At 43.7% G+C, this 19704-nt stretch overlaps 1 pseudogene; it reads right to left on the reverse strand.

The window, feature by feature from the left end:
- Positions 1-11586: 11586 nt before the first annotated feature.
- Positions 11587-15221, reverse strand: LOC146693317 (uncharacterized; annotated as a pseudogene).
- Positions 15222-19704: the final 4483 nt, after the last annotated feature.

Raw genomic sequence — 19704 nt, forward strand, 5'->3', positions numbered from 1 at the left:
TTTCACTTAAATGACCTCGGACAAGAAAGCCTAATTTCTGCTGTTCAATACTGAAGAAATTTAAACTTCTTAAAATTATGCAAAATTGCAGAATTTTGCAGAATATTTTTAAGGTTATCTGCTATAAAAAGCCAGACCAGGAAAATCTTCTTCATGTTTTTCTGTGTTTTATTCTCAGTTACTTTCACACAAAGGCATGTGCTGTGATGTTCACAATTCTGATGAAGTCTCACATGTATTAGTACTGATAAATGATCAGAACTATAATATTTCTGACTGCCTGAGGCTAAATTGAATCAAATCAGGACTTTGAGAACTGGAATTGAATGGATTATAGAAATCAGTGATGATACCCAGCCCTAGTGAGCAGCCTAGGCCTGAGAGAAGTGGATATAGCTGTGGGTAATAAGAAAAGATGAAAAGAACTATTGATAACTTTTTTGTTAAGGCCTGATCTGTCTGAAATTCATAGCCAGTGATCTGACACGGTGCCATCAATCTTTGAATGCTGAAAAAGCACAGTGTATCCAGGAAACACATTATATGCTGCAATAAATGCACTGCCCAAGTGTCCCCTCTCCCCACTGCCTTTCAGCAACAGACAGCAGCAAACAGGTCGTCAGAGGAGGCCGAGATGATGATTAAGTTTAACATTTTCTACAATATTGACAAAGCACTTTAAGCACAAGTTTGTTAATTAATAATTTAGAAATGAATATTGTTTGTATGGACTTCCCCCCCTGTGATGGACCAAGTTGAAAAACAGGAGGAGTCCCAGGAATTATTAGAGAAATATACTTTTCATTTATTTAACCCCAAAAAATTATATTTACAAAAGCAATAAATGTTGAGCTCATAAAAGAGGTCAAAGAAACAAAACTGAACACAGGCAAAGACTGCAAACTTAACAAACCAAATGACTGCCCAAACATACATAATTGACCTAAACATGAAATGACATACAAGGGTATATTTAATGGCTGATCAGACCATTGTGACACATGAGGGGTAACAAACAAAACACAATCATAAATCACAAACAATGCAGTACAATCTAGTTTGTTAATAAACTAAACACTAAAGAAGAAAATCAAAAAACCCCATTAAACCCTAAACTCAAATATTTAATTAAATACAAATACTTTGTAAAGAAAACACACATTCCCCCCCTTCAGCAGGAAGTGGTGGTGTGGTCCAATTATCTTCCTTCATATTTAATGGTTTCAAACCCTGGCTACCATCTTTTGTCCAGCAACTCCCAGGGATGATGGCAGGTAAGAAATAAAAAGACAAAGGTTAGTCAGAAAGCAAAGAAATGAAGTAGTATGAATTAGAGATGGCACGATACCACTTTTTTATGTCCGATACCGATATCATAAATTTGGATATCTGCCGATACCGATATGAATCCGATAGTGTTTTTTAATCAACAAAACAGTTTTTTTAAATATCTTGCTGCATTTTGTATAAGTTCATACTCAAGTTTAAAACAACAACTACACTAAAGCTATTCTGTTATACCTGTATGCAAAAACAATATTTCATAGTTCAGCAATACTGATCAATCTAATAAACTTAAACCTACACCATCCTCCCTATTCTGGTATTTTAAAGAGTACTTAGCGTAAATATTAAGCAACCTAACTAATAGGATTCCAACTCCCAGCAACAACAAAAATAAATAAATAAAAAATAGGGAACCACCCCTCACGCTCCACCTCATGATGCTTAATCGACGTAATCAACCTTAATTTGATGCAGTGTGAAAAAAAATGCACAGAAATCAATTATTTTTCAAGAAATATTAAATAGATTCAACATCTTTCTTCAACAAAATTGCAGACTCCACAGATGGTACCTTCCCAAAGGAAAAAGTACTATAGCTTACTAGGGTATACACTCAACAAAAATATAAACGCAACACCTTTGTTACTGCTCCCATTCCCCATGGGATGGACGTAGAGACCTAAAATTCATTCCAGATACACAATATAACCATCCCTCCCAAACAGTGGTCACAAATCAGTCCAAATGTGTGGTAGTGGGCACATCTGCTATATTGAGATAATCCATCCCACCTCACAGGTGTGCCACATCAGGATGCTGATCTGACATCATGAGTAGTGCACAGGTGTACCTCAGACTGCCCACAACAAAAGGCCACCCTGGAATGTGCAGTTTTGTCTCACAGCAAAATGCCACAGATGCCACAAGCAATGAGGGAGCGTGCAATTGGCATGCTGACAGCAGGAATGTCAACCAGATCTGTCGCCCGTGCATTTAATGTTCATTTCTCAACCATAAGCCGTCTCCACAGGCGTTTCAGAGAATATGGCAGCACATCCAACCGGCCTCACAACCGCAGACCTCGTGTAACCACACCAACCCAGGACCTCCACATCCAGCAGGTTCACCTCCAAGATCGTCTGAGACCAGCCACCCAGACAGCTGCTGGAACAATTGGTTTGCACAACAAAACAATTTCTGCACAAACTGTCAGAAACCGTCTCAGGGACGCTCAACTGCATGCCCGTCGTCCTCATCGGGGTCTTGACCTGACTCCAGCTCGTCGCCGTAACAGACTTGTGTGGGCAACTGCTCACATTCGATGGCGTCTGGCACGTTGGAGAGGTGTGCGCTTCACGGATGAATCATGGTTCACATTGTTCAGGGCAGATGGCAGCTGAGAATGTCCCAGTTCTTGCATGGCCAGCATACTCACCGGACATGTCACCCATTGAGCATGTTCGGGATGTGCTTGACCGGCGTATACGACAGCGTGTACCAGTTCCTACGAATATCCAACAACCTCGCACAGCCATTGAAGTGGAGTGGACCAACATTCCACAGGCCACAATTGACAATCTGATAGACTCCATGCGACGATGTGTTGCACTGCATGAGGCAAATGGTGGTCACACCAGATACTGACCGGTTCTGGGTCCCCAGACCCCCAATAGCGCAAAAAACTGCACATTCCAGGGTGGCCTTTTGTTGTGGGCAGTCTGAGGTACACCTGTGCACTACTCATGATGTCAGATCAGCATCCTGATGTGGCACACCTGTGAGGTGGGATGGATTATCTCAATATTCTTGAGATACCCCAATATTCAGCAATTTCCTAATGTTGTAAACCTCAACATCTGGCAATAAACCCCATTCTGATTCTGATTCTGATTCTGAATATAGCAGATGTGCCCACTACCACACATTTGGACTGATTTGTGACCACTGTTTGGGAGGGATGGTTATATTGTGTATCTGGAATGAATTTTAGATCTCTACGTCCATCCCATGGGGAATGGGAGCCGTAACAAAGGTGTTGCGTTTATATTTTTGTTGAGTGTATATTAGACTTAATAGTCACTATATACAGTAATTGACTTCAATTCCTTTTACATCAAATTAAAACTTTGGGTGTCAGATAATTATTTATTAAAAGCTAGACATTTTAAATGAGAATAAGAAAGAAAAGTATGTCTTTGTGCCCCCTTTTCCCTGTTAATGCCCTATCGGCCCCCCTGGCTAAACTTTGCTAGATCCGCCCCTGCACAGTTACCAGCGTCAGCTACGTAGAAAAAGATCCTGGTGTAGAAAGTAATATTAAATACATTCTAACAACAGCTTATCAAGCTTAAACGTGCTGCTGTTGTTCAGCCGCTGGTTTCCTCTTTCTGGTGCAAAGTGGGCCAAAAACAAACAAGAGAGACGTACTGGCGACAGAAAAGCTGATCAGCTGATCATTAAGCAGTTTCATGATTGAAGTAGCATCAAGAAGAGGCAGTCGCTTGTTAAGCTTAACGCAGGAATGCTTTACAAACATTCAGAGATGGACTTACACACTTGCTGTACTTCTCTCGGGATAACTTTGTCGGAGATGAAATGCCGGGTTGCTAACGAAGCTCCAAATGCTATCCAGACCACTGACAGGTCCTGTATGGCAAGCCATTAGAGCCAAAATTCACCACTTTCCTAACCCGTTTGGTTAAGAAATGGCGTAAAAAACGCCGTTTAATTATTCAAAACGCCAAAAAAAAAAACGGCGTTCTGTTCCGACAAACGCCGCTTTTTCCGCCACTCGGATGGCGCCCTGAACGCACCATCCGAGTGACGTAAAAAGCGGCGTTCATAGACAGACGGAAACGCCGTTTTTTACGCTACTCGGCACAAAACGCCGTTTTTATGCATCTTTGAACGGCGTTTTTTACGGCGTTCTCTGCCAGCTGTAACGGCGTTTAAAACGGCGTTTTATTGAAATTATGCAGGGCACTCCCCATGGTTCCCTCATCCAATTACTTTCAACTCATTTCACCCAATCAAAGAAGAGGAAGTGCAGACCACACTAATGCATCACCGATTCACCTTGCTGCTAAATGATTGCCTATTCAGTACCAGTGCTTGTCACAGTATTCACTTGTATTATAATCCCACTATGCATTTTGATGTGTTTAAGGCATGATCGAGCAAACAAACGACAGAATACTTTTTCTGAAACCTTAACTGTGTTACCTGTTATGGCAGCTAACAGGTAATGAGCAGAGCTAGCTCTGCTCATTTCTGAGCTTCTTTCTTATTTTCCTCTTTACTTCTCTTAACCTTTAACTTATGTTTTAGCAATCAGATCCTGCCATCTTGCATTACCGCTTCGCGCTAGTTATGTTGACTTTTCTCTTCTTTTGTCTCCACTTTTTTCACCCGTGTTTGGACACTCGGCGCATGGCTCCTTTGTTTACATTAGGGATCAGCTGTTAGCACTGCGCCCTGCAGCTGCGCTACCGGCAGACAGACCCTACATCCCCAGTGAGGGAAGAAACGGGGGTGATGTCTCCCGAGGACACCTCACACACCATCTCTCCTTCCTGTAATCACTTTAAATGTGAGATCGCTCCCTGATATGATTGAGGAGCCAATGACGCTAACCCGGTCACAGTGGCAGTATCCCGGCACTGCCCGGTACTCCCTCTGTGAGTAGACTGCCCGGCTTCCAGCTGCTGCGGGCGGACAAGACGAGAGACAGCGGTGAGAGGAAAGGAGGGGGGCTGGCAGTGTTTGTTAAAGACGGTTGTGGTATCTCTGGGCACATCGCTGTGAAAGAACAACTCTGCAACACAGACATTGCGCTATTAGCCGTTAGCATCCGTGGAGGTAGCCTGTGACTCTCTGTGGTCCGCAGACTGCAAACGCAATCTCCGAGAGCTCTTCTTCTAATATCAGGGGACTTTAATCATGTCTCGCTGGACTCCACACTGCCCACCTTCACCCAGTATGTGACCTGCCCCACCGTAGGCAATAAAACATTGTACTTAATGTATGCCAATGAAAAAGTGGCATACAGTTCATCACCTCCCCCTGCCCAGGGAAGATCCGATCGTAACCGAGTGCGTCTTGTCCCTGTGTGCAGCCCTTACTGTGCAGGGAGCCACTAATCACCCACGCAGTGCAGAGATGGTCCGCAGAGGGCATATAAATAAATAATAAAAGCAAGTAAATGACAGTATGCTCTTTTTTCTTTTCGAAATAAGTGGAGACATTAACTTTGATTAAAATTCTTTCCCCCGCCATCTCCCTCCTAAGTGGTTAAACTGTCACACTGCTAGACTGCAACTGCACTCTTTGGTATCAACTTCTGTAATCCTGTAATTTCTGTGTAAAAGAATTAGATTGTGTATTATATTGTTAGTTTATACACCTGTGTGCGTGTGTATTTATGTATGTCCATACACATATATGGATTGTGTTTTACTTTTTTGTGCTTGAAAGACGCCCTCAAATGGAACCAAATTCCTTCTATGTGTCTTAGCAGGGCAGGATTGCTTTGAGTAATTATTATTATTTTTTTTAATACAATGCTTTGCATTGTATCCTTGCCCAAGGATATTTGGCATGCAGCCAGGAGGCAGCCTGGGATCGAACCACCGACCTTCTGATTAGTGGCTGACCTGCTCTGCCACCTGAGCTACAGCCACCCCAGAAACTTACTTTGCTTATAGAGCGCTATTTTGAAACACAGCCTGGGGTGATAATGCACTCATAGCCTGACTCGAGCACAACAGGCAAATTGTTCAGAAGAAAATGGGAAAAATGTTGAAACTGGGAGTGATAGAAGAGTAACACATTGTGTAGTGTTTCCTCATAATTCTTGTAGGGAACAAAGATGCGTCTATATAATCTATAATTGTTAATCAGTTCTTGATAATCCCCTTTCCGAAACACAGACTAATCAGTGATTACTACCACCTGGACTATTGAGTCTTGTACTAAATTAATCTGGATTAAGTTAAAACCACTAGTGCTAGGGTGACTTAACCAAACTCAGATTGCCTATAAAACATGGGGTGGAATCAAATTAGCTATACCAATGGCTGCAGAAAAGTGACAGTGGTCAAACAACATCATTGAGCATGACAAAACACTTTTGAAGACAGCAGTCTCCAGATACCTCATCATTGAAGACAAACGACACACATCTATTGTGGAGAAAATTCGGTTCAAATCAATTTTATTTATATAGCGGCAAATCACCACAACATTCGCCTCAAGGCACTTTATATTGTAAGGTAGACCCTACAATAATACATACAGATGTAAACCCAACAATCATATGACCCCCTATGAGCAAGCACTGTGGCCAAAGTGGGAAGGAAAAACTCTCTTTTGACAGGAAGAAACCTCTGGCTGAACCAGGCTCAGGGAGGGACGGGGCCATCTTCTGCGACCGGTTGGGCTGAGAGAAGGAAGACAGGATAAAGACAGAAGAGAGAAAGAGATTAATAACAGATATGATTCAATGCAGAGAGGTCTATTAATACATAGTGAGTGAGAAAGGTGACTGAAGAAGAAATGCTCAATGCCTCATTGGAATCCCTCAGCAGCCTACACCTACAGCAGCATGACTAAGGGAGGATTCAGGGTCACCTGATCCAGCCTTAACTATATGCTTTAGCAAAAAGGAAAGTTTTAAGCCTAAACTTTAAAGTAGAGATAGTGTCTGTCTCCAAAATCCAAACTGGTTCCACAGAAGAGGGGCCTGAAAAGTTATGGCTCTTCCTCCTATTCTACTTGTAAAATACTCTAGGAGCAACAAGTAAGCCTGCAGTGCGAGAGCAAAGTGCTCTAATAGGGTGATATGGTACTACAAAGTCATTAAGATAAGACGTGGGGCTGATTATTTAAGACCTTGTATGTGAGGAGCAGGATTTTGAATTCAATTCTGGATTTAACAGGGAGTCGATGAAGAGAAGCCAGTACTGGAGAAATATGCTCTCTCTTTCTAGTCCCCGTCAGTACTCTTGCTGCAGCATTTTGGATTAAATGAAGACTTTTCAGGCAGTTTTTAGAACATCCTGATAATAATGAATTACAGTAGTCCAGCCTAGATGTAATGAATTCATGAACTAGTTTTCCAGCGTCGTGCTGAGACAGGATATTTCTAGAGATGTTGCGCAAATGAAAGAAAGCAGTCCTATATATTTGTTTAATATGTGCATTGAAGGACATATCCTGGTCAAAAATTACTTCACGGTTCCTCACAGTGTTACTGGAGGCCAAGGTAATGCCATACAGAGTAAGAATCTGGTTAGATACCATATTTCTAAAATGTTCAGGGCTGAATAACCTCAGTTTTATCTGAATTTAGAAGCAGAAAATTAGAGGTCATCCAGGTCTGCCCTGGGACAAACTTGTTGGACTTACAACAGATGGAGCACCCGCAATGTGTGGTGAAAAAAGTGAACTATTTGGCAGGATTCGAGTAAAAGATGCAGGATGTGAAGTGTACGGGTGAGTTAACAGCATATCACTGCATCATACACCAGCAAACGCTGTGTAGTAAAGTCCTAAAAATGGAGCATGTAATGAGTACTGTAACGCAAAAAGGTCAATTGTATTCTAGCTAAAGGTTTAAATTAGAGATGGCACGATACCACTTTTTTTTTATGTCCGATACCGATATCATAAATTTTGATATCTGCCGATACTGATATGAATCCGATATAGTGTGTTTTTTAATCAATAAAACTGTTTTTTATTATCTTGCTGCATTTTGTATAAGTTCATACTCAAGTTTAAATAAACAAAACACTAAAGCTATTCTGTTATACCTGTATGTAAAAAATACAACAAAATATTTCATAGTTCAGCAATAGTGATCAATCTAATAAACTTAAACCTACTCCATCCTCCCTATTCTGGTATTTAGACTTAACAGTTACTATATACAGTAATGGACTTCTATATATTTTGCGCAAGATTAAAACTATGGGTGTAAGATTCAGATAATTATTTATTAAAAGCTAGACATTTTAAATGAGAACAAGAAAGAAAAGTATGTCTTTGTGCCCCCTTTTCCCTGTTCATGCCCTATCGGCCCCCTGGCTAAACTTTGCTAGATCCGCCCCTGCACAGTTACCAGCCGTCAGCTGCATAGAAAAGGATCCTGGTGTAGAAAGTAATATTAAATAAATTCTAACAACAGCTTATCAAGGTTAAACGTGCTGCTGTTGTTCAGCCGCTGGTTTCCTCTTTCTGGTGCAAAGTGGGCCAAAAATATATTTATTTATGACTTTTAACCATTATTTCAAATTCAAATAATCCTGTTTGAAATATTGATTCAACTTATAGAATCAAATTTCTGCTAGCTGTTTTCTGTTGCAAAGAAATCTAGTACAATAATATTTAAATTTACATATATTTTTTCACATTTTCAATGCCAATTTTGTGTAATATCGGAGTTTTCCACTACCCGTGAATGCCTCTTTCTTTACGTCTCCGGGTCACTCCTGCATCTCCGTCCACTTTCTCACCGATCACTGCCGGTGTTCCAGATCTACTGGCGTTTAGATCAACTGGCGTTGGTCGAACAGATATGTGGCAGTCTTGCGTTTCAGGAGCTGCTACCGACAAACCAGCGAAAAAAAAAAAAAAAAGCCAAATGTGTCATCTGTGACACTTGTGAGGTTATCTCAAACACACTCTGTCAGCCTCGATGCTGTTGAACAACAAAATGTTTAAAAATGTCGCGAGTTTACCTGGTGATATCTTCATGGGCGACGCGATCGCGAAAACAGCAAACAATTAACACCACGCCGATGTTGTAAACGATCGGGAGACTCTTGTCGTCGTTATCGTACCCCTCGAACGTTTTATTTCTCCGGTTTCAGCGTTTTTGCTTCACAACTACAGCGTGCAGTTTACTTTGTGCACTAACATGGACTCAAATCAACCAGCGTCACCTCTGACCAAGTGCCACAGCCTACAGCCAGATCAACTTGTGACACACATCTGCACGACGTTTGAATTCGTTTCATGCACATTTGTACCTTTCAATTGTGTCTGTTTGTGCGTCATGCAAATAAACCTTTGAAATGAATGAAATGACACTAATATTTCACTAGTGTTGTAACATCACATGTTGTTAGCGTAGTCTGCCTGTGTCTTTTCTCCGCGAACAAACATTTTAGAGTTGGTTGTACAGTCTGCATAAGTGTGGTCAATCTAATAAACATTTGTAAGGAGATGGCAGTTACTGTGAATGTACAGCAGGTGATTAGTAATAAACAGTCAGACAATGACTCTGACAATCTCTTTCAATCTTGCAGATTGAATGCACTTTCTGCGGAAAGTGGTACCACACAGTGTGTGTGGACTTCCCCTGTGCAGAAGGCGACTACAAATGTTGTGGGTGCTAAATAAACAGAAAAAAAGTGATCCCTGTTGTCTTTGCTTACTGATTGTTTTTAGTGTTGACAATCCACATTGCTGGCATTGCATCTTTCAACATATTTGTGGGTAGATTTGGATGTACCAGGGGTTAGTGCAGCCACTCAGCCTCTACTCAATGTGATCATAGCAGCAGGTGCAGATGTGTCACAAGTTAATCTAGTAGTAGGCTATGGTACTATGGCGTTATTTTTGTGCCACTATTCTGAGCGCACGTAAAAAAAAAATTGAGCGCACGTAAGAAAAAGTTTGCAGGTGCAAATGATGTATTTTGAGGAGAAATTTATTTTGAGCAAAGAAAAGCTGAATTTGAGCGAACAAAACTAATTCCTGCATGCAAAAAATGTATTTCAGTGTTTGCTATTATCCACACACACACACACACACACACACACACACACAGGCAGCCCCTCTCGCTCAGTTTTTGCATTTGCGCTCGCTCGCAATGTGTCGCTCGCGCTCTCAACATTTCTGCCCATGCGTGCTCAACTCTCTTTCTCTACGCCGTTATATTTGTCCCACAAAACCAGCCAATCACAGACTGGCCCATCGCGTATAGGTGTAACGGAGTAACAGCCAATCAAATCGCAGCTTTTCAGCCAGTGTAAAAAGAAATATTTTTTTTCCACTGAACCGTCTCAGCGCAGGTTCGAGTCCTGGTTGGGACAAAGCCTGTGTTACATTATCAAAAGATAAACACCATTTTTAATTTAGTTAATGTGGATAAAATTTATTTTTCACTTTGCTTTTTCTTATTATTTGATTATCATTCTATTTATATCATAGTGTTTTTGGCCTGTGGAGTATTATGTACCAATACTGTGTAAAGGAATATCTTTTATTTATATTTATGTATTATTCACATTATTTTATTGTACAATGCTTTGGTGCCACGGGCTTTTAGCATGCCTCAATGTCTCACACATTCATGTTGCTAACGGAAGGTATCTCAGGAAGCTGGAAGCAGGCATTCACACGGGAAAAGTTCATCTTTTGTCTTGTTTATATCTATTCATTTTCCAGCACAAACTCAGCACTGACATCATTACTTTATTCCAGTTATGCTCTTGCCTGCCTTCACCGAGCATGCCAGCCTCCACTCTGCATGCTTTAAATCTGTTGCTCTTCTGCTTCTGCCATTCTGCGTTTCAGATCCTCAGCTATGCAGCCCGCCTCCTCTCCTTTCTCCTCCTCACCGTGGTCACTCAGAACCCTGTCCCAGCTTCCATCTTCATCACTACCAGCATTTTGACTCTGGGGTGTGGCTTGTGCAAAATCCTGTCACTGCTGAGATTTCTTCTGCTATGATGGGTCATTGGAATTTAACTGCCTAACAGTTACATTTATTTCTGTATCTCAATAAATCATGTTCAGTATATCCACATGATCTCTCATGATCAACAGTTTCTCCCCCATTTCCGTTTTTCTTCCACCCATCTTTGTCTCTCTGCCTTGTAGAAAGGAGACTCCTGAAACTCCTTCCAGGTCATCTCCTTGGCCATGCCCTTGTCCCTGTACAGAGAATGCACTTTTGAAGGGCAGTAGATATATTTCCCTGCCACTCCAGGGAAGCCTGTGTGAACATGTGGGCTATTTGGGCCCTGTTTCAGATCCATGTGGCAGAACCTGTAGAGGCGGCCTGTTTGTTGGGTTTCTGGCCTTTTCCTCTTTTTCTCCATCCTTTCCTCTGACCTCTTCCTGGTAGCATCCAGTTCCCTTTGGAAAAAGTCTGTCTGGGCAAATTCCTCAAAGGGCATTTTAGGGTCAGTGATTCCCTCAGCAGCATAAGTTTGATGCACCTTGTTGGAACAATAGAAATAGCGCACAGGCCCTCTCTGGTAAAAATAATGGACGGTGGATCCATCTGTCTCATATTGAGACTTGGGCTGTCCACAGGCAAGACAAGTCTTTGTCTGCCTTTTTTTCCCCTCAGTCTGCTGCTGCTGCTGCTGCTGCTGCGGCTGCTGCTGCTGCTGCTGCTGCCTTTCTAAGATGCCCTCCACAATCTTCTCTATTGAGACTTGTGTCAGTGGTGTAGACAGGGCAGGAGGAGGCGGGTTAAAGACGGCAGGCTCTACGGTGACTACAGGGACACTAGTTGTTTCACTGCCTTCAGTTAAAGACTGCCACAGCTGCTGAGTCTCCAGAAGTTTTTCTGGGCTTATGTTCAAAGATGAATTGGTGTTGAGAAGTTTTGCCAAGTGCTTCACATACCGGGATATGTGCGCCTTGGATGTGGGATGCAGCAGGCTGTTGGGATCATTAGCAGAGCAATGGACCATGTCTGCATGATCTTGATCCACAAGCTTCAGCATGTCCTTCTTCCCATGGTACTTTTGCAACAGATCATGTATTGCCTCTTTCATGGGTCATGGCCAGCGTGTGTGGTCCAGCACAAAAACCCATCCACCTGTTTTTATAGGTCCAGTGCGAGCACTCCTTGGTGAGGCCCGCAGCGGCAGAGGTAGAGCTTCAGAGATTTCTGGGAAACAATAGTAATAGTTACTCATATATCATGTAATGAACTAATAATAATAACTTACATATTAATAATAATAATAATAATAATAATAATAATAATAATAATAATAATAATAATAATAATTACACGGAATTATTTAACAATACCATTATGTTAACTTACCCATGACTGTTGTATTTATTTAGTTATTTATTTAGGACAGTGCATGTTAATGAACATAAATGTAAAAAAATAAATTACATGCCAGATTATAGCCAAAGGCTAATTTCCATCTGTTGTCCTTAAACATAAAAAAATAGACATAATAATTCATAAAAATTCATCATTCATTCATAATAAAAACTCCATCACCAAACTTACACACACACACCATTCTGTTCCCAAATAAAACATTAAAACTATACAGCTCATACATGATCACACACTTGATTTGTCTATAACCAGTTTTTAACCTTTGCCTTAAACAAATTGAATGTCGAGCATTCTCTTATGGGTTGAGGAAGACTGTTCCACAGCTGGCCACCCTTAACAGAGAGGACGTTCTGCCCAAATGCTGTCCGTCTGTGGGGTATAAACAAGCCTCCTCGGATTGTAGCTCGAGTGGTCCTGTCTGAGCTTTCTTTATGCCTAATGAACTGCTTTAGTGGTGGTGGAGCAAGGGAGTATAAGACTTTATATATTAAACACACTCTTTTAAGTTTCACTAAGTTATTGAAGTTCAGTAATTTGTTTTTTTAACACATGACAGTGGTGGTGGGAAGTCGGTTTTTTGTCAAGTAGTTTTAAACTTCTTTTATAAATGTTTTCAATAGTTTTAAGTGTTGTTGGACAAGCAAGTGACCAGGACGTCAAACAATAGTCCATATGAGAGATGATCATTGAGTAAAAGTAAGTTTTTGTAGGTTGCTGGGTGTCTTCTGATGCTAACTCCTACTTTAAAAGTGCACCAGAGAAAGGGTGGGTGACAGGTGGTGCTGGGTGCGGAGGATGCCACACCAAGCGGTGCCAGGCTGGAGAAGGGTCCCGCTGCTGGAACCTGAAGTTGGGCAGCCACAGGTTTTGGAACAGAGGATGGGGGCTGAAGGGCAGCTGGTTCATCTTTTCTCAGAGTTTTGTGTTTGTCCCAGTTCAGAGGGACTGGACGGCAGCCTGGCTCTCTGTATTCAAGCCCAAATTGCTCTCCAGTGTCTCTGTCAGAGAGGTGAAGTGCAGTGTACTTCTCCTGACCAGTCACTCTTCTGGAGGCTGCATTCAACTCCACCACTAGAGCTGGATCAAAAACACAAGGTAGCATGACACCTGGCTGCTTAAGGTCCACCAGTCGTTGGTAGTTCCATCGTGCCACCCCTGTCATGCCCTGGGCCTGGAATAGTTCAGTGGAAACGTGAGTCCCGGTGATCCACTGGGCCTGGTGGAAATGATAACCCTCCTGCTGTGAAGTGCCTCGGACAGGAATCCAGATGGGGACCTTGGCACCTTCACCAGGGACATGGTTAAGCTGAAGAGTCCCACCGTACCTAAACATTACACCCTCTGAGAGTTCAGGGTCACTTAGGCAGCCACGCAGAATGTGCACTGCGTCACGTCTTCAGCATGGATGGCTTGAAGAGTGGGACGTTGTTGGGGTCTGTGGCCAGGTGAAAATGGTTCAGGACCTTTTCCACTCTGTTCAGCAGCTCAGTGGGTTGTGGTATTTGGATCCTGCAGTGCTCCCTTATGTGTTGCTTTGTGGGATTAGCAGGATGGATGCCACAGAACTTATAAGCATCCTGGAGCCTCTTCAGGTCTGCCTGATCAACCACTGAGAATGCCGCAGAGAGAAGCTGGCAGAAAGTGCTGAACAGAGGAAGATGCTCAGAGGTACACTCCCGCAAAAATCGCCTCAGGCAGTGGAACAGGTCCAGTTTTACAATAATGTTCTTGTTGTAGTGGGTTCGAGAGGCACAGCTGTTTGCCACTGGTCCAGATGTGGCCGCAGCAACAACAGCAGGAGTGGTTTTTCAGGCATCCCACGATAGATTTTCGACAGGGATGCAGTCTGGGATCTTAAATGGAGCACAGCAATCCCTAAATGTAAGAAATACAAATACATGTAAGTATATGGAATATTATGTGTGTGCATCAAATTGATCTGAAAAAGAAAAACTCAGTTTTTCCAGACAGATTAGCAGTTTGAATGACAACGATGATTACGGTTTTTACCTTTCCACCCAGTGGTAGCCGGCCTTTTCCACTCCTGCATCACTGTACCTCTTGGCCATTCCCTGGTACATGGGCTCCAAGGACCTTTCTGTGTCAGACTGAACCATGACCCACGAAACAATCAGCCAGTTTTCATTCATTATGGAATAACTGGACATGACCCCAGATGCCAGCATGACTTTTCGTGCCACCTTCCTGATGTGGTCAGACCTGGAAATGTGGCCAAAAGTGCCCTGGAGGAGTTTGGATATGGCTGGATGTTGACGTCGGAATTCGTCGAGCAGGCAGTCAGTCAGGTAATGGCTGGACACAGAGACGCCACACCAGGCATGTGGGTCTTCATAAGACCTGAACTCCTGTGGCTTATTTTCCTTCCTCAGGAACTGCCCAATGGTCCTCTGTCCATGAGCTCCTGCCTCAGAATCCCAGACCGATCCTGTGGCATGGAGGTACGTCAGGTGAGCTCGCTCGTACTTGAGGTGCATGAGTTCATTTATTTGGTTTGCCATGTCTGTTGGAGATTTGCCAGTCCTCCTGAGCTCATCCATAACAGACTTGCAGATGGCCTTTTTGTTTGTAAGAAAAGGGAGAAGGTTGGTAAACCTTTGGGCAGTTTCTCCAGCCATCGTGGATTGTCAGCAAACCAGTTCCTGCGACAAGCCCTGCAGCAGAGTCGTGAAGACAGGATGTAATACTGACCACTGGTGCCAACAATTACACGTGGCCTGCCCACACCAGCAGAGACCACTTGTGAACGAAAGCACCCATGGAGACATGGCAAGATATAATTGTTTCTTAACCTGACCATGATAGCACTCTCAGGTTTCATTTTACATTTTATGCACAGGGCGATTACATCTGATTGGGTCACTTCCAAACTCGTCCTGCCTTTGTCATCATCATCATCTTCATCTTCTTCATCCGCTTTATCCGAGGCCAGGTCGCAGGGGCAGCAGCCTAAGCAGAGAGGCCCAGACCTCCCTCTCGCCAGCCACCTCCTCCAGCTTATCCGAGGGAACACCAAGGCGTTCCCAGGCCAGCCGAGAGATATAATCTCTCCACACCCTCACCCTGTACACACCCTCAATCCTGCTGCAGGTGCGAAGATGGTCTGGCAACGCCTTGAAGAGTGCTACGGCTCACATGAGGCTATTGAAGACGCACTCTTAAAAAAGGTAGAGGACTTTCCCAAACTCACAAACAAAGACAATGTTAAGCTGCAGGAACTTAGTGACATCTTATTGGAGCTACAGTGTGCTAAACAAGATGGCGCACTCCCAGGACTTGCTTACCTGGACACAGCCAGAGGAGTCAGGCAAATAGTGGAAAAACTTCCCTTCAACCTACAGGAAAAGTGGACAACTGTAGGAACACAGTACAAGGAGACTCATAGTGTGTCATTTCCTCCTTTCTCAGTTTTCACACAATTTGTCCAGCGGTAAGCGAAAATGAGGAATGACCCAAGCTTTGCTATGTCCAAGGCCAACACCAGTGTCCCTTCCCCCACAGAAAAGCTGAGGTCTTATAGTCGCAAACCTACCGTGTCAGCACACAAAATGGACATTACGGCAGACCCGGACCAGAATAATCTCAGTCCAAAGAAAATGGAGGAACCGGATCGCCAGTGCCCAATCCACAAAAAACCACATCCACTCAAAAAGTGTAAGCTCTTTAGAGACAAACCTATTGAAGAAAGACAAGCCTATCTCAAAGAGCACCACATATGTTACAGATGCTGTGGGTCTGTCCAACACATTGCGAAAAACTGTAAAGCAACGGTGAAGTGTATTGAATGTGACAGCCTTAAACACTTATCTGCAATGCATCCTGGTCCTACTCCTGTCCCTAAGAGTACTACACCAGGAAACAACGACAATGAAGAGCAAATCGAGAGTGCACCTTCAGTCGAGTCAAAGTGCCCAGAGGTATGTGGCCAAGGTGATAGCCCACGTTCATGTTCTAAGATCAGTCTGGTCAAAGTGTATCCCGCAGGCCAAAAAGAGAGAGCTGTAAAAATGTACGCTGTAATAGATGATCAGTCAAACAGGTCACTGGTTAAGTCAGAGTTTTTCAGCCTTTTCAAAATCAATGCCAAACCCACTCCATACACCTTAAAGACTTGCTCTGGCAGAGAACAAGCCTTAGGTAGGAGAGCTGTAAACTTCTTCCTCGAGTCCTTGGATGGAGAAGTCAACATCCAACTACCCCCTTTAATTGAATGTGACTCTGTTCCAGACAATAGATCTGAAATACCCTCTCCAGAGATTGCTCAGCATCACCCACATCTTCTTCCAGTGACAGATAACATCCCACCTGTCGACCACCACGCCCCAATCCTTTTACTCCTTGGAAGGGATGTCATCAGGGTCCATAAGGTACGTGAGCAAATCAACGGACCCAATGATGCACCATACGCCCAAAGGCTAGACCTGGGTTGGGTTATTGTGGGGGAGGTGTGTCTAGGAAAAGCACACGGTCAGTCAGAGGTCAATGTCTATAAAACACACACCTTAGATAATGGACGTGCATCCTATTTTGAGCCTTGCCCAAACACAATTCACGTTAAAGAGAATTATGGGGTCACTATGAATGCAACCTGCATCACAGACAATTTGGGACACTCTGTGTTTGTTAGATCTGAGGGTGATAACAAACAAGCCATGTCTATCGACGACAGAGCATTCCTGACAATAATGGACAATGAAGTTTATCAAAACCAAGAGAACAGCTGGGTTGCACCTTTACCCTTTCGCTCACAGAGAAGGAGGCTCCCTGACAACAGAGAACAAGCCCTAAAACGCCTCTGCTCTCTCCGAAAGACTTTGGAAAAGAGACCAGAAATGAAAGATCACTACATCCAATTCATGCAGAAAATGTTGGATAACGACCAAGCCGAGCCTGCCCCGCCTCTGCCGCAAAATAAAGAACATTGGTATCTGCCCACGTTTGGTGTATACCACCCACAGAAGCCACAACAAATACGAGTCGTGTTTGATTCAAGTGCAGAATGTGGTGGAATTTCGCTCAATCAAGTGCTTCTTGGTGGACCTGATTTGAACAACTCCCTGTTGGGAGTGCTGTTGCGCTTCCGCAAAGAGCCCATAGCCCTGACAGCCGACGTGCAGCAAATGTTTTACTGCTTCGTTGTGCGCGAAGACCACAGAGATTATCTCCGTTATCTGTGGTATGAGGACAATGACATTACAAAGAGCATAGTCGAGTTTAGAATGAAGGTCCACGTGTTTGGAAACAGCCCGTCACCAGCTGTCACCATCTATTGCATGAGACAGGCAGCACAGCAGGGTGAACGAGAACACGGATCTGATGCAAGACAGTTTGTTGAGCGTCAGTTTTATGTTGACGATGGTCTCACATCAGTCGCCACACCAGAGGAAGCAATCAACCTGCTCAGAAGAACGCGAAACATGTTGGCAGAGTCTAACTTACGCCTTCACAAGGTGGCATCAAACTGCAGTCAAGTCATGGAAGCTTTCCCTGTTGAGGATCGTGCAAAGGACCTGAAAGATTTAGACCTAGGAGTAGACCCTCTTCCAGTTCAGAGAAGCTTGGGACTCTGTTGGAACCTACAATCTGACAGCTTCACTTACCAGGTGTCAAATGAGAGCAAACCATTCACACGGAGGGGAGTATTGTCGACAGTTAATAGCCTCTATGACCCTTTGGGATTTGCTGCTCCCATAATAATGCAGGGCAAAGCATTACTCAGAGAACTGTCATCTGATGGAAAAGACTGGGACACACTCTTACCCCCTGAGAAACAGGAGAGGTGGGACTCATGGAAAGACTCTTTGCAAGCCCTTGAGAACCTCCAAATACCAAGGTGCTACAGCCCAGGTACGTTAAGCACAACGAAAGTGAAAGAACTTTGCATTTTCTGTGATGCCTCCACTGTCGCTATAGGTGCAGTAGTCTATCTGCGTACAGTTGACAGTGAAGGACAGTGTCATACTGGGTTTGTGATGGGGAAGTCTAAACTCGCACCTCGCCCCGCACACACTGTACCACGCCTGGAACTATGTGCTGCTGTGCTCGCGGTGGAAATGTTTGAGCTCATCAGAGATGAGTTAGACATTAAAGTAGACAATGTGACTTTTTACACAGACAGTAGGATTGTGTTGGGGTACATACACAACACCTCCAGACGATTCTACATGTATGTTGCCAACAGGGTTACGCGCATTAGAGCATCCACCCATCCGAGTCAATGGCATTATGTACCAACTGAGTTAAATCCAGCTGATCAGGCCACTCGGTTCATTCCAGCAGCAGACCTGCAGAACAGCACCTGGTTCTCAGGTCCACCCTTTCTGTACTCCGACCCACACAAAGAACCGCACACTGGTCCTTTCACGCTCATCGAACCTGAAAGAGACGGAGAGATACGTCCGGAAATAAAAGTAATGAAAACTACTGTAGCAGAGCCACAGTTGGGTTCTGACCGTTTCAAAAAGTACTCAAACTGGATCACTCTTTGCAGAGTCATAGCCAGACTCATTCATGTAGTTACATCCTTTGCACAAAAGACAAGTGGACAAAGGGGATGGAAAGGTTTCAGTGAGACACCGAGCGTCCAAGAACTCACCCGAGCCCAAGTAGTCATCATTCGAGCTGTCCAACAAGAAGCTTACAAAGGGACGCTTGAAAACATTAAAGAAGGAAGGAAGGTCAGTGGCGTGTTTGATACACTCAAAAAGCTCGATCCTGTGGTGGACAAAGACAGTCTCTTGCGAGTTGGTGGACGTCTTTCCGCCGCCGATCTCACAGAAAACGAAAAGCATCCTCTGATTATCCCATCTACCAGCCACATCGCTATGCTAATTGTGACTCACTACCACGAACAAGTGGCTCATCAAGGAAGACACATAACTGAAGGAGCTATCCGTGGTGCTGGGTACTGGATAATTGGAGGGAAGCGGCTTGTGTCATCTGTCATTCATCGGTGTGTCACATGTCGCAAGTTGCGAGGCAAAATGCAGATCCAGAAAATGGCAGACTTGCCTGCAGACCGAGTCACCCCTGAACCACCCTTTACCACTGTAGGCCTAGATGTATTTGGGCCATGGACTATTGTGACGCGTCGTACAAGAGGTGGTTGTTCCCAGAACAAACGTTGGGCTGTGTTATTCACATGCATGTCAACTAGGGCTGTGCATATCGAACTGATAGAGACTATGTCTGCTGATAGTTTTATCAATGCATTAAGAAGGCTCTTCTCTATTCGGGGCCCAGCCAAGTTTCTGCGCTCGGACAGAGGCACGAATTTTGTGGGCGCTTGTAAGGAA

This window comes from Copadichromis virginalis, linkage group LG14 (assembly GCF_057382275.1).
Source record: "Copadichromis virginalis isolate Kocher_CV1m ecotype Utaka linkage group LG14, C_Virginalis_male_GT1.1, whole genome shotgun sequence".
NCBI classification, from domain to species: Eukaryota; Metazoa; Chordata; class Actinopteri; order Cichliformes; family Cichlidae; genus Copadichromis; species Copadichromis virginalis.